Below are 13,666 nucleotides of genomic sequence, written 5' to 3' on the forward strand. Positions count from 1 at the left end.
CAGTTTTTTCCCGAATGCCATCACTCTGTTAAACAAATAATTCCCTCGATAATGTCAAACTATTTATTATATATTTATTATATAATTACTGCACTACTTTTTTCATCATTCCTATTACCCATCTCCTCCCAATTATGACTGTATGACTATAGCCTGTGCTGACATTTCATTTTATTTTATGATTTTACATTTTATGTTTTTATTACTATTGATTGTTTCCTGATTGCTTACTAGACCTATATGACAATCATTAAGTGCTGTACCTTATGATTCTTGACAAATGTATTTTCTTTTATGTACACTGAGAGCATATGCACCGGAGACAAATTCCTTGTGTGTCCAATCACACTTGGCCAATAAAGATTCTATTCTATTCTATTCTATTCTATTTATTGAATTCCCATCAAGACGGGCTTCGACCAGCTTACAACATTTCAGCACACAATACAAATGTGAGGCTAAAATGGAAAAGAGGTGGGTGATATAATAGGTCTTATTGGGGAGAAAAATGGGGTATAAATGAAGGAAATAAATAAATACGGCACACTATGCGTACGTACATTTTTGGGTGTGCATGTAATTAGTGCACAGGTTTGCCATGCATCATGCCTTCCTAAGCAGCCATGTTCTCCGGAAGTGGAATAAATGTTTTAAATAATCAAATAAATGATGAATACATAAGCAATTGATGTAGTCTGGAGATCACCTATAATTCTAGGACCGTGGTGGCGAACCTTTGGCACTCCAGATGTTATGGACTACAATTCCCATCAGCCCCTGCCAGCATGACCAATTGGCCATGCTGGCAGGGGCTGATGGGAATTGTAGTCCATAACATCTGGAGTGCCAAAGGTTTGCCACCACAGTGAAGATTACCTGGGAGTTGGCATCCCCAGTTAGTGCATCGTGCCTGTGTTTCTGCAGAAACGCACGCGTATGTGGAGTAATCTTGTCTTGGAAACCTCATGGGGTTGCCATAAGTTGGCTGCAACTTTTTAGCATTTCACCCATATATACCTGTGCAGATGTGTATGTACATGCGTGTGTATGAGGGTTGCCTACCTCCAGGTTGTGGCTGGAGATCTCCCGCTATTACACCTGATCTCCAGGTAAGAGAACATGACGGCTTGGGAGGGTGGGCATCATATCCCATTGAGCAGCAGTGGCATTCTAATCTGGAGGAACCGGGTTTGATTCCCCGCTCTGCTGCTTGAGTTGTGGAGGCTTATTTGGGGAATTCAGATTAGCCTGTGCACTCCAACGCACGCCAGCTGGGTGACCTTGGGCTAGTCACAGTTCTTTGGAGCTCTCTCAGCCCCACCCACCTCACAGGGTGTTTGTTGTGAGGGGGGAAGGGAAAGGAGATTGTCAGCCCCTTTGAGTCTCCTACAGGAGAGAAAGGGGGGATATAAATCCAAACTCTTCTTCTTCTCTTCCTCATTGAACCCCCTCCCCCTCCCTCTTCTCCCCAGGAGAGCGGCCCAGACCCTGGCTGGACTTGTTGTCCTTGTTTCATAGGTCCGACGGTTTGTTTGGGGAGGGTGGTGGGCCAATGCATGCCCTCGGTGGGCTGCATAACTTTTTGGGGCAGGGGGAGGGTGCAATGGGAAGGCTTGGGGAGGCCTGGCAGGGCAGCAGGTGGCAACCTGCCACTGTGTTTGTGTGCTAATTTGTTGTTTGGAGTGGGTGGGGGAGGCTCCTGGGTCAAGGGAAGGTGGGGGGGGGGAACGGAATGGAATGTCAGCCAACAATGGGTGCACAGGACTCACTTCATGAGTCAAGCACACCCACTGGGTGCTGGTTCTTCATCGGACATTCCATCCCTTAGGCAATTATGTATAAGGATACACACACATAGAAATCTATATTTGTATAGAGATCCATATCTGTATGTTGTGTGTGTATTAAATACATAGATATACCTAAAACCTGCCTGCCTGCCTCTCCCTCTCCACTCACCCACCCATCTACCCATCCATCCACTTACCTACTGACCGACCGACCGACCGACCGACCAACCATACCTACCTACTTAACTCATCCATCCATCCATCCATCCATCCATCCATCCATCCATCCATCCATCCATCCATCCATCCATCCATCCATCCATCCATCCATCCATCCATAAGAACATAAGAACATAAGAACAAGCCAGCTGGATCAGACCAAAGTCCATCTAGTCCAGCTCTCTGCTACTCGCAGTGGCCCACCAGGTGCCTTTGGGAGCTCACATGTAGGATGTGAACGCAATGGCCTTCTGCGGCTGTTGCTCCCGATCACCTGGTCTGCTAAGGCATTTGCAATCTCAGATCAAGGAGGATCAAGATTGGTAGCCATAAATCGACTTCTCCTCCATAAATCTGTCCAAGCCCCTTTTAAAGCTATCCAGGTTAGTGGCCATCACCACCTCCTGTGGCAGCATATTCCAAACACCAATCACACGTTGCGTGAAGAAGTGTTTCCTTTTATTAGTCCTAATTCTTCCCCCCAGCATTTTCAATGAATGCCCCCTGGTTCTAGTATTGTGAGAAAGAGAGAAAAATTTTCTACCCCATGCATAATTTTGTAGACTTCAATCATATCCCCCCTCAGCCGCCTCCTCTCCAAACTAAAGAGTCCCAAACGCTGCAGCCTCTCCTCATAGGGAAGGTGCTCCAGTCCCTCAATCATCCTTGTTGCCCTTCTCTGCACTTTTTCTATCTCCTCAATATCCTTTTTGAGATGCGGCGACCAGAACTGGACACAGTACTCCAAGTGCGGTCGCACCACTGCTTTATATAAGGGCATGACAATCTTTGCAGTTTTATTCTCAATTCCTTTCCTAATTATCCCCAGCATAGAGTTTGCCTTTTTTACAGCTGCCATGCATTGAGTTGACATTCCCATGGAACTATCAACTAAGACGCCTAAATCCCTTTCCTGGTCTGTGACTGATAGCACTGACCCCTGCAGCGTGTATGTGAAGTTTGGATTTTTTGCCCCTATGTGCATCACTTTACATTTTGCTACATTGAACTGCATTTGCCATTTCTTAGCCCACTCACCTAATTTATCAAGGTCCGTTTGGAGCTCTTCGCAATCCTTTGTGGTTCTCACCACCCTACATAATTTGGTATCATCTGCAAACTTGGCCACCACGCTACCCACCCCTACTTCCAGGTCATTTATGGATAGATTAAAGAGCACTGGTCCCAAAACGGATCCTTGGGGGACACCACTCCCGACATCTCTCCATTGTGAGAACTTCCCATTTACACCCACTCTTTGTTTCCTGTTTCTCAACCAGTTTTTAATCCATAGGAGGACTTCCCCTCTTATTCCTTCATTGCCGAGTTTTCTCAACAGTCTCTGGTGAGGAACTTTGTCAAAATCCATCCATCCATCCATCCATCCATCCATCCATCCATCCATCCATCCATCCATCCATCCATCCATCCGCCTGCCTACCTACCTACTTACTCACCTAACCCATCCATCCACTTACCTACTGACTGACCAACCAACCAACCCTACCTACCTACCTACCTAACCCATCCATGCATCCATGCATCCATCTGCCTACCTACTTACCCACCTAACCCATCCATCCACTTACCTACCTACCGACCGACCGACGGACCGACCCACCTACCTACTCCATCCATCCATCCATCCACCCACCCACCCACCCACCCACCCTCAAGGTATGTAGGTGCAGCAGGTACACCATTAGCTTCCCTGTGAGAGTGGCGGGAAATTTTATGATGGTGGAGGTCAGAGAAGGGGAGGTTGATTTTTTCTTTCTACTCCCACATTTGCTGACTTCCATCTTCTCAAGAGTGTTTGTGTGGGCTGGGGGCGGGGCGGGGCGGTGGGGGCACATCCTCTAGGTCCGCCAGTATACAGATTCCCTGCTATGAGGGCGGCGGGACCTTGACACCAAAAAAAGGGGGGGGGTGTCATTTTGACTTTTATTTCTTTTGACTTTCATGTCCTTATTGGATGCTTTGAGGACTTCCGCCCCTCAGGAAAAAAGGGGGGCGTATTATTTACACAGACCCTCCCCGCCCACAATTGGGGGGGCACAGGAGGAGCAACACAGACCCTCCCCGCCCACAATTGGGGGGGCACAGGAGGAGCAACCCCCCCTTCACCCTTCATCGGGCCTCTGGCCCTGAGCGGCAAACGAGGCGCTCGAGGGAGCGCACGAAAGGAAAGGCGGGGGGAGTGGTACCCCGCGCCCGGGGACGGGCGCGCACGCGCACTGCCGCCCCTCCCGGGGGGTCGCAGACAGGAGGGCGAGCGAGAAGGAGCGCGCGGGGGGCGGGGGCGCGCGCCTTGGGAACGGGCGTCGGGGGCGCGCCGTCCCCTCAGGGCGCCTCCCTCCCGTCGTCCGCCGCCATGTTGGCGGGCGGGAGGGCGGCGGAGGCAGGCGGAGGCACCCTGGCCGCTGGAGCCACGGCAGGTCGGCCTTTTGGGCGGGGGCGTCGGGGGGTGTCGAGCCGCCATTGAAACCTTTCCCTTTGGGTGGAGCGGAGTTGGGGGCGCTTTTCCTCTGGAAAGGGGGCTGCTGGGGCCATAGGGGAGGGGGTGGCTCTCTGCTTGCAGTGGGAAGGAGCATGTGGGGGGGGGGGATGATGCTTATTTCTTTCCAGCCCCTCCTTTTAAATCTATTTTGTTTTTTTAAAAAATCTATTTTGCTTGCAACTTAAGGCAGCCTCTTTCTCTCTCTCTCCCTCCCCCCCGCCCTTTTTATTATTTTGCAAAAGATTTCCCACCCCTCCCTACAGATACCTTTGCATGGGGGTGGGCCCGAAGGTTGGGAGCTTTTCAGGGCCAGACTTGGAGGGAAGGGTGTTTCGGGGCTGTTGCGTGTTGGATGCAATGCACACGTTACGTTTTGCACGGGTTGGGGACTCCAGCAAGGGTCGACTTGCAACAGTGTCTGTACAGCATTTAATTCCTTTTTTTGTTTTTTGAGGGGTTGATCTTTGCTATTGCAAATCTTGTTGAATGACAGGCAATAAAATACGGGCAGCTTATCTGTCCGCCCTCTGTTTATCGTTTATATGTGTGTGTGTGTGTGTGTGTGTGTGTATATATATAGACACAGACACGCACAAGATAAAACTTCAATAAAATGCCATATTGGCAAGCCGTGAGTTGGCGTGGCTTGGCAGACATACATGGGCATAGTTGATACAGGATCTGAGCGACTTGTGAAATGCACAAAGAATATGTGTATCTTAACACAGAATTGAAATTGTATCAGGCAACATTAAAATGACATGAGCAGAAAGCGTGCGTATATACTAGCCTAGCTTTTACTGTGCACGATTTCAATTCTGTGTTAATGCACACATGTACATTCTATGCTAATGCAAATGTGTGTATGCATGTAGGCATGTTTTCTGATGTGTGCGTTGACACAGAGTTGAAATCATGTCAGGCAGGAACTTACACAGAATTTAAATAATCTAGAAAAAGATACCTGTGTTAAAATATCATCTAAAACATGCTTGCCTGCATCCTCACACATGCTATAGAATGTAAATAATTTGGAACAAAAGATAGTTGTGTTGTAATTGCGTAGAGCCCTTTGGGGTAGAGCGGTTAAGAAATTGAATACATTATTATTAATAATAATAATAATAATTCAGTATGCAGAAAATGTGTATCCCCTAAGTATAGTCCTAAGTGTAGATATAAACGAAAGATTACATTAGACAGGAACAAATTGTGGGTCCCTGAAATGGGGGTAGAATGTGGAAGAAAGGGAGGGAAATATCTTGGTGGTGCGATTTGGGGGCAATGGATGGGCTCTGGAAATAGGGTGGGGGGAATTAGGCACGGGGCAGATACATTGCAGGGGGCTGGACTTGATGGCCCTTGGGAGTCTCTTCCAACTCTATGATCCTATGTAATATCCAGCTTTTGAGGAAGGTGTATTGCAGGGGTGTTGAACTCATTTGTCATAACAAGGGTAGGGTATTGACATAAATGTGACTCGGTTGGGCTGGGACTGGGGTGTGTGTGTGTGGTGTGAGGCTGCCTCATCTGGCGAGCCCCCAGCAGGCCCCCAAGCCCAGATTAGCAGTGGTGGAGAGTGTCTACCTCAGCTTAAGAGGGGCTTCAGCCGGCAGTCCAGGCCGCATGTTTGAACCCCCCCCCCCCCCGTATTGGGTGTTTGTGTGTACCTGGACCTGGCTACTGGGGAAGCTGTGGGAAAGAGATTTGGGGGGGAGGCATGGGGCAGATTAGACATCTCCAGTGTTCCAGGGCAAATAGATATTCAGGATTTTTCATGGATGGGGGTAGTTTGGGGGAAGTTGGGGCTGGAAATACACAAGGGTGTGGACCTGTCTGTGTGTATGTACATCTGGCCCTTTGGGTCGCACTTGACATGTGACTAACTGGCGAGGGGAGGCTGTATATATTCTGGGGTATTCTGTGGGCCTGGTTTAAAATGTCAGGGAGGTTGTGTTTTCCAGAGTGCTATAATAAGACTCCATGCTGAGGGCATGTAAAGCTGCTGGGGAAATTAACACCCTGCATTCCAACAGTTCTTTGTTCCACGCCTCTGTTCCTTCTTGTCGGGCGAAGCTGTTGCGTCAGTGCTGGAACGACTAATGGCAGCTGAATATCTATTTCCTATCTGTTTCCCACATCTGTCTTGCCTAGATTTGATTAAAATTCTTCCTTCATTATTTTTGGCTACCATCTCACGTCACAGTTCTGTGCCTTTCTAATCTGTGCGCTGCTTGACATCTTCCCCCCTCTCCATACATTGTGCGCTGAATTTTTGTGCTTCTTGCCTTTTATGTAAACATCTGCTTAGTTGGAGGAACTTCTGAATGTGTTCTTTTCTCCTCTGGGAGGTGGTGAGAGGACTGGGTAATGTTAAAATAAGCGTCACAAGTGACTGTGTTTTGTGATGAAGTAATTCTTTGAAAGGAATAACCTGTTTTGCTGTCTCTGGTAGGTTCATTATAGTGCTTCACAATGGAACAAAAATATAGTGGCCGTTTTTTAAAAGACAGAAAACAGTTTGCTTCCAGTGGCCCTTTAAGACCGACAAAGTTTTATTCTTGGTGTAAGCTTTTGATTTTTTTTCAGATGCATGTTTGTTAGTCATGTCAGGAAGAAGTATTGACCATGAAGGGTATGCAGATTCTGTGTCAACATCAGCTATAAGTGAACTTGATAGAAAGTATTCTGATATTTCTAGTACCAGCAACAGTTTGCCAGAATTTGTAAACCTAAAACACATTACGGTTCTTTTTGTAAAAAGAAAAGAGAGATAGAGAGAGATGCTTAAATCTGTGTGTTTTCAGTTAAACACTTTCTCTTTTCAGGTACATAATTTTGTACCCCATAACAATCTTGCAAACGTCCCAGAAATAAGTCCCAGGGAGATGAAGGGATATAGGATAGGATTGTAGGTTGAAATTTGTTGGACTGATTTCCGAGCAGCCGTTCATAGAACCAGACTCAGATTGTGGCCCTGTAGTTCTTTCACTAACCTGTTGTGTTGTGTTCTTGTATTTTGCAGCTGTGGCCCTGTAGTTCTTTCACTAACCTGTTGTGTTGTGTGCTTGTGTTTTGCAGCTGTGGGTTTGAACTCAGCAATAAAATCATGTCTCTGAACTTGTAGACAAAAAGCTAATGACAGGTTTTTGAATGATGCTGCATGACTTTACACAAATAGATATGTTGGGGGCATGGTATTCTGAATATTGGTGTTCCATTGGAAGATTTGGTTACTTTTGAAAAGATAGGTAATGTTTGTTTCACATGAATTGTGTGTGACACATAGAAAAGTTGTTCCTGGATTGTTCTGTGTTAATTTCTCTGGTATTGGGGCAATAGCTGCCCCGCGTATAATTTTCATGCTTCACAGCAGCTGCCGGTGTGCACCAGGTATCAGAAGTAAACTAGCTGAAGTAGGCTGATGGATCTTCAAGCACCAACTTGTAGATATGAATATTTTGAGGTGTGTGTTTGGTGCTTTGAAGAACGCAGTAGAATATTTTGTTCGGGGTATAAATAAACTGGGACTTTTGTGGGCGGGTTTGTTTTTGTAACCGGCTGGGAAGTTTAATGGGGGCGGGGTTCACCTGTGCTACGCTGAAGGCAGTTTTGTAGGAATCAATACTGACAATCCTCCGCTGCTGTCCGACTATTAAATTGTGTTAGCCACTTGTGGGATTGGACCCCTCCCCAGGCCAGAAATGGCTGCAGGGCAGTTACCTTGAATTTCGCTGCCTGGGTATCACATTACAGCCTTTTTTCTTTCCTGCATGTCTATCACTTAAATGCACAATTAACCGGACATTATTCCTTCCAGTCACCCCCCCTCCCCCTTAGACTGGGGTGGTGGTGGTATTCTCGTAGGCAAGACATGTTCAGACATGGTTTGCCATTGCCTGCCATTGTGCAGCAACCTTGGATTTCCTTGCGGGCCTCCTATCCAAGCAGTGACGCACTTAGCACCAGCGAGCGAGGGGTGAAGCGTATAATGCCGGGCATGTTGAGGGGTGTATTGGCCAGGGCGATGGGGGCGGAGGATGTAGGCATGCCCCGGGCTCAGTTCCCCCTTGCTCTGGCCCTGCATCCAAGTGCTAACCCGGGGCCAACCCAGCTTCACTTCGGAGATCTGACGAGATTAGGCTTTCTGGGCTGTCTTCTAGGTCAGAGCTCCCAAAATCAGAACGGAATATTGCATCTCTAAAGGTAGAGTGGGTTTTTTTTTTGCTACTTTAGCCGAATAACTTTGGTTACATTACTTGCTCCTCTTTGTGATGTTGTAGCCCTGTGATTTTTGGACCACATTTTAGGAAATCCAAGTTTCCTTGAAGCTAATTAGGCTTTCCTTAGTAAGAAGACCACTAAATGAACACAGAGTTCCTTGAAATAGATAAGACTGTTGCTAAACAATCTCTTCAGTCTGTAGCTGCCGGGAGTTTTGTAGTGTGTTGGTCTTCCACCTTTCAAGACCCAAACAATCCTAACCCCCTTGAGTGATCTCCTGTCAGCGCACATGCAAAGGGAAGCCAGGAGCCGGACATGCTTGCTTCTCTGTGGCCAGCAGTGCCGAGGTATTTAGCAGTGGAATGACTTATTCTCAGGAAATCTGTCTTCCACTTGCATGTGGGTAGTAGCCCTTTTGACAAAAAGTGGCGAAGAAGAACCCTTGCAGAAACTCCATGATCCAACCGAGCCATCGGTCAGAAGGTCGCTGCTCCAGAGCAGAATTTCCTGCTTAACTGCAGCTCTCCAGATGTTCATGGACTACAATTCCCATCAGCCCCTGCAGGTTGCAGACCCTGACTGTCCTGGACCATCCAGGTCTTGATGCCATCCAGTTGCTTTCTGCTGCCCCGAAGCCTGTAGCTGGTTTCCCAAAGACAAAGAGAGACAAACAAGAGAATTGGAGTGCGTCAATTTGCTTTCACCATCTTTTCGTAGCTGGCCCTGCTTCGCTTCTGAGAGCTGATGAGATCAGGCTAGCCTAGACCCTTTAGGACAGGCCATAAAATTAGGAAGCATAAATGCAAAATTAAGCACCCCTGTATTTTCAGAAATGCCATAAAGCTTCTGGTTGCCAGTTTAGAAGCCAGAGTGATACAACAGGTAAGAGGAAAGTTGGACTTGAGTCTGTCTCAGCTTGTATTATAATGAAATGGTTCTGGAAGGTGCTTTTATAAAGGGAACAGGATTAACCCGCTCTGTGTATGATCTGTTTGCTACGTGGTCAGTCCATTCCTTTCTAATTGCATGATACCATTTTTTGCCTTGTTTAACATATCATGCCAAATCCTTTGTCCTTTGTTTTTTCTGTAATCCTAGTCCTGTTTCATTGTTTATTAGGTGTCTTGTCCTGCCGATCGCTGTGTAGTCCATCTTAGTGGGAAAGACGGACTACAAAGGCAATAAGCTTTGTAACTACAAATTCACATGAACACCCACCCAGACACATGCAAATGCACCTCGCCTCCCCACCCTCACCTGTGTTAGCATTGATGTGCCAGCACTTGATGTGGGCAAAACGAGAGGCGCAAAAAACAACCAGGCCATGCAGCTTTGGAAACCCACAACACCCAGTAGATACACTTTGGTTTAAACTTAACTCGAGCAAGTTACGTGCTTTCAGTGTAGCCTGCCTCAAAATGGTTTTTTTTTGGGGGGGGGGGGGTGAGGCTTAAAAAAGTGTTGGAGCTTTCTTCCAAGTTGAGGTATGAACATTGGCTGAAGAAGCAGAAATAGGATTCTCTCCCTTAATTTTTCCTTTGGTGCCACACTGGGATGGCTCAGGAATCCAGTTCCCTTATCTCTCCTGTAGACTGCGATCGCTGTTCGAGTGGTTATCTTTCCTGTATGTAAACTACAGCTCGTTGACATATTTTTGGCCACAGTGAAAGTGCATCCGATCTCTGAAGACACTGAGAAATGAAATGCCTGCCTTTTGGGACCACAACAGTCCTGTGACTTGCAGTAGTTTGAAGCAGTTAATACTTTCTCACAATGCATATTGTGGCTTCTTCTGCCATACAGTCGTCAATCTCTGGCAGAGAAGAATGGTGGTCGGTGGTGTCTTGGTGGCAAGCAACATAATGGTTTTGCTGTCCTCTTGCACTCCATTCCTAAATACCGTATAAACTCGTGTATAAGCCGACTCGTGTATAAGCCGAGGCACCTAATTTTACTACCAAAACCTGGGAAAACGTATTGACTCAGGTATAAGCCGAAGGTGGGAAGCCGGGAGGCAGAGGGAGCTCCTTATTTGGGCAGTGACTCCCCCTGATGTCATTGCCCAAATAAGGAGCTCCCTCCACCTCCCAGCTAGGTTTGAGGAAGCCCAGGCAACCAGGAGGTGGAGGGAACTCCTTATTTGGGCAATGGCATCAGGCGGAGTAATTGCCCAAATAAGGAGCTCCCTCCACCTCCCAGCAGGCTGGGCTTCCTCAAACCCAGCCCATATGTGGAGGGAGCTCCTTATTTGGGCAATGACATCAAGGGGAGTCTCTTCCCAAATAAGGAACTCCCTCTGCCTCTGTTTGAGGAAGCCCAGCCAGCCAGGGTTCCCTTTCACCCTCCCAGGAGGGAGCAACAAGCTTGTGCAGCTGCAGGGAGGTCGTCCCGGCCACGCCCCCAGCCTGTCAGAGGCCTGAAGAGCCGGCTGGCAAGAGGGGAATAAGCTGAGGGGGCATTTTTCAGCCTTAAAACAGGGCTGAAAAACTTGGCTTACACGCGAGTATATACGTAGGTCTGCTTTTAGTCAATCCTATAACCAGCCGACTCAGGGAATGTGCATTTTAGGATACAGCCTTTGAAATAGTCTAGTAGGTTTTGGTGCCTGATCGGGTCCCGAGTTCTGTAGCTCCTGTGTTTGCTTCTTGGAATATCCTGCACTTAAAGTAACTGGATGAGTCCTTGGTCACACTTCCCTTGTCCAGCGCAGGCCGGTACTGATGGATTTTGCCCAGTGATTTTGTTCTCTATTTACATAATGGTTTGATTCAGTTTTTCAACTGTTTGGCCTCTTCTGAAATGTTACCTATGAAAACAATAACAACTCATATCCTTCAACTTCTCCTCTGTAACAGACATTTTACCTTAGCAGATAGAAATACTAATAGTTTGACGCTTTCTGCAGCCCTTCAGTCAACGCTGACACTTTTTATTTTACTATCTTTGCTCATGTGGCCTGTTGTTTTTTGAGTTATACGAAGGACTCATTTTTTTTGGAGCGTTGCTGTGCATTGTCAGGATTCATGGAAAGCAACCAGCTCTTCAAAGTGACAATTACCAACTGTGAATTGTTATAAATTTTGCTGCTGCCTACTGTTCCAGAGATCAGTGGGCAAGCGAATGAAGCAAACCCCACAGTTTGTAAGGGCCAGAGATAGGATATTTCTTTGCTCTGCAGAAACACTTCATAATTCTATGAAATGGAACAGGCAGGGCTGATATCCTTAATGTATTTTCTTCTTCCCTTGCTTGGAAGCTGCTAAATGCTATGCATAGCTTTATTAGTATTATTATTCATTAATTTTGTTTAATATCACAGCATCCCGTTCTTTAGCTGGTTGTTGGCCTTTCATTACAATTCGAGCCTCACCCAGAGGCCTGGGAAGCTGTAATGTATCAGCGTAGTATTCGTGTGGATCCCAGCAGAGCTGCCTTCTGAATGTGACAGATGTTGATTTTGTTGGTTTGAAGACATTTCAAGTGCCACCCTAGTGTTTTCGGAATGTCGCCCAGGGTGCTGGTTACCACTAGGACGACCTCCGCTGGTTTGTGTCATAGTTGCCAAATCTTGATCTTCAAATCATGAAAGGGGATTGTGGGCTTTGATGACTTTGAGATCTATGCTAGAGATAATGTATTCTATCAGAAGGGTCTCCCAAGCCAGACAGGTCTCTGTCGAACAGCCAGACTAAAAGTGTCCAGCAACCCACACAATATGGAGAAACAAATACAAAATTCTTATTCTTTTGATTTATTCCCTGCCTCAGTATCAATAGCTTAAGTCTGTTCCATTGAATTTTTGAGGCGCTTTAAAGCTCTCCATGTTTAGGTATTTCATTTCGACACATTCTGTTAATAATAACCACTTTGAAACAAGACATCTGTTCTGATGTACTTTCTCTGAAAAGCAAAAACTGTGGCATTGTAATTCTGTGAATGAGCATATTTCTGAGGCTGATTGAACGAACTTTGAAGGTTTTTTTTAAATAAGCAGATGGGAATCAGGATTAAAAGCAGAAACTGCATAAACCAAACTTTGTTTCTTCTAGCACTGCAAGGTCTCTTCCTAGCATTCTGAAGTACTAGTGCAGTTATAGGTCAATAGCTATAATTGAGGTCAGCAGCAATTTATAGACAAACAAAATTTTTGGAGTCAAAAGCTTTCACTGCTAAAACTTAGGCCCTTTCTGCACGAGCCAATTATCCTGGGGCGGGGGCGAGATTAAACTGGGTTTGGGCGGGAACTTCGCATGGTTCCCGCCCCAAAAGTGGGTCAGTCCTGCTTTAAACCCCGCAAGGCAGGATATTTGAGAATCATGCTATGTGCGAGTCTTTTCAAATATCCCACCTTGGTGCCAGGCCAGAGCGAATGGCCCCGGCAGGGAGGTGGATTAACAGTGGCTGCACCATCCCCTTTTCTCCCCCCGCCGGCACCTGTGTGGCCACACAGGTGGGGGTGGCCAGCTGGTCACCACTGCGATGCTGGCCTGTGGGTGGGGGGAGGGCCCCTGAGGTGCAGGCCAGCAGCCGCGGATCCTTGCAAAGCTGTTGCTCCGGGCTGTGGTACCTGCTGGGATAAGTGGCCCATGCGGAAAGGGCCTTTTGCCCTGGAAATCTTGTTGGTCTCTAAGATGCTACTGGACATGGATCTAGAATGAACTTTGAAGAGGTTTTTTTTGTAAAAAAAAAATCAAACAGATGGGAATCAGGATTAAAAGCACAAAACTGGATAAACTGAAATTTGCGCCTGCTAGCATTGTAAGGCCTCTTTTCCTAAGACACTGAAGTAATAGTGTAATTATAGGTTAATCGCTATCATTGAGTTCAGTAGCACTTGACAGACAGGCAAGATTTTTGGAGTCAAAAGCTTTTATTACCGAAACTTACACCCTGGAAGTCTTGCTGGTCCCTAAGCTGCTACTGGACATGAATC

At 46.8% G+C, this 13,666-nt stretch overlaps 1 protein-coding gene across 2 annotated transcripts in view; it reads left to right on the forward strand.

The window, feature by feature from the left end:
- The first annotated feature begins 4,190 nt into the window (after positions 1–4,190).
- EPN2 (epsin 2) overlaps positions 4,191–13,666 on the forward strand; it is a 57,429-nt gene continuing 47,953 nt past the window's right edge. Inside the window, exon 1 of one of the 2 annotated variants that reach the window (XM_048492408.1) lies at positions 4,191–4,447. The gene's annotated coding sequence lies outside the window, so the exon portion shown is untranslated. The remainder of the gene's footprint in view (positions 4,448–13,666) is intronic. The other variant, XM_048492407.1, reaches the window with a different exon arrangement.

This window comes from Sphaerodactylus townsendi, linkage group LG04, assembly GCF_021028975.2.
Source record: "Sphaerodactylus townsendi isolate TG3544 linkage group LG04, MPM_Stown_v2.3, whole genome shotgun sequence".
Lineage (NCBI taxonomy): Eukaryota > Metazoa > Chordata > Lepidosauria > Squamata > Sphaerodactylidae > Sphaerodactylus > Sphaerodactylus townsendi.